This window comes from Galeopterus variegatus, unplaced genomic scaffold (assembly GCF_000696425.1).
Source record: "Galeopterus variegatus unplaced genomic scaffold, G_variegatus-3.0.2 Scaffold662, whole genome shotgun sequence".
Classification (NCBI taxonomy): domain Eukaryota; kingdom Metazoa; phylum Chordata; class Mammalia; order Dermoptera; family Cynocephalidae; genus Galeopterus; species Galeopterus variegatus.
Window position 1 is genome coordinate 187,209 of NW_007726773.1, and position 2,601 is coordinate 189,809.

Consider the following 2,601-nt stretch of genomic DNA (forward strand, 5'->3'; position numbering starts at 1 on the left):
TCACATGTTCTCACTTATTTGTGGGAGCTATAAATAAATAAATAGATACACACAAAAAAAACGGGGGATGGGGAGGGAAGAAGACATAACAATTACAATTCCTTGAAGTTGATATGACAAGGGAACAGAAAGGACATTGTTGGGAGGGAGGGGGGAGAGGGAGGAAGAATGGAGGTTTCAGTAATTGGCCACAATAATCAACTACATTGTATATTGACAAAATAAAATAAAATTTGGAAGAAAAAAAAAGCAAGTACAAAACCAATTGCACATTTCAAATTGAAATCAAAAGGTAATCTGTCAGATTCTCTAAAGAGGATACTATCACACTTGTTGGGAAAATAGAATAATTTAATCATGCCCCCCTCGCATTAGGTCCAGTTGGAGGTGGTGAGGCATATTCTTTGTAAGCAAGTTGTTTGTGGGTGGAGTTAGTGTGTATGTGCAGCACCACCACCTGGCTGGTGTTGGCTCCCTCACATCCGCTCCCCGTGGCCATGCTCTCAAACCTTAGGCTCCAAGGACCTTTTCGCCAGTTACCTAGCTCATAGACCTGCATGTGAGAGGTCTGGTGACCCAGTCTGTGAACAAGCTTGAGGGGTCTGTGAGCTCCAGACCCAGGTCTAGCTCAACAACACTTCACATAAATAACAAACATATGCAGATTGCCTTACATGTAATGGTTAGTACAAAAATATCAGTACTATGGGTTTGATTTATCTTATTATTTCTCTATTTAATTCTAAACCTTTCTGGAGTTATTTGACCATCTAACTAACAACAGATTAACCAGCTCAGATCAGCTAAATAATTGGATAATGAAAAAAATCAGGGTATTAATTAGATTCTTTATCTTGAAGAGACGTGAGACTGGGACCCAGGACCTGGGAGCTTACACTGTTGTGTGTCCCCTTTATATAGGGTAATTGTGTCTGATATATCAGCAGGGACCTCAAGTCTAAGCATTTTTGTTGAAATTTAGTGTCTTTACCTTCATCCCTGGGCATTTTCCTCCCAGTTACACCCTTACCTTACCTTGTGTCCTGCTTAACGTGTTTTTATTTTTGTTGTTGTTGTTGTTTTGTGTAATTAAAGATCACAATTGGGCTTATTGCAATTCTAGAATTGGGCAACACATTACTCCATAAAATAGAATAAGTGTTCCAATGAGCTGAGTAAAAGAGGGTGGCTTTATAGACAGAAAATGGGCTGAAGAAAGCAGGAACAAAGAACAAACTGTAGATTGGTTATTTCAAAGTTACTTTCCTTGTAAGGCACACAGAGACAGAACGATAGAAAAGTAACTGATCATTCAACATCAAATTACTTCGGGTTACTTCTCTTGTGTAAGGATTAAAACAGAAGGATCTCTTTTATCATGCCTATTAAAGATTTAAACTGGCCTGTTTGGGAAATTGGCTGTTAGCTTTCTCTCCAAGACAACAATTGAGCTTGGATTGGTGATGTGGAATTTTAGCAGGGGTGACTCTATTTTAATTTTTTAGTCTGGTCTGTTGGGATATGGTATAAGAACTTAGTCCAAAACAATGGCTTCCCATAATTTTTATTTAACAAGTCTCCTCAATTTTCATTTAACGATTGGAGTATCAGTGCTACTCTCAGTTACCATCATTCTGAGTTTACAGCTTCAGCATGCCATTCACAGGTTAAGGTGTCTTCCTCATTGTCATGCATTTCTTTGAGTTTTTGTCATCCCAGCACATTTTACATTGAACCATTTGATAAGAGACCATTTGATGTTGGATGATGGCTGCATACAAACATTTAAAGCTTTTGAGAGAATACAGTGCACCAGGGAGACTACTATAATGACTATCAGGATGATAATACCAATAGTTTGGAGCATGCTCCTTAGCCAGGGTCCCCATGAAGAAAACCAACTACAATTGAAAGGGCAGATGAGGAGTCTACCCATTGGTGATTGTGGGAGAGAGTGATGCTGGGCACTGTCTACTCTGCCATCTTGACCGGAAATCCTCAAATTGGACTTTTAAAAACCTCTCGATGTTAGGAAACCAAACCAGGGCAGACATTAGTGCCAGAGACCAGCTCCAGTCGAGTTTGCAGGTCCTTGAAAGAGGGATGAGGAAGCTGGCGAAAATAAAAAACACAGACAGAGACCTCAGTGCATCAGTATGCATGTTCTCTCTCTGCGGGCTGTCAGCATGTTGCAGCTGGAGCACAGTAGAGCATGAGACAATGCCTTTTATTTAGTTTTTTCTCTGCAGGGGTTTTTTGGCTACTATTTTTATTACATCAGCAAGCTTAATAATTCAAAAAGGACAGGGGAAGCCAGTTTTTTTTTTTCCTTCATTAGCACGTCTCAGGTGATAAGCTCATGCTTCCTCCTTTTGGTATCAGGTTATCAGAGTGGGACCATGTTCTCATTGTCTTGAAGTTAACCTGTGACCTTTTCCAGTTGGCAAGCTGTGGTTAATATCTACCCTATTAACAGGGTGGGACTATTGCAGTTACAAAGTGATAGACAGTACTATCATATGACCTATGTCTATTGCTAAATGTCCCAACACCTGATTCTTAATGATTTATTTAAAACTGGACACCACCAAGTAAAGGGGG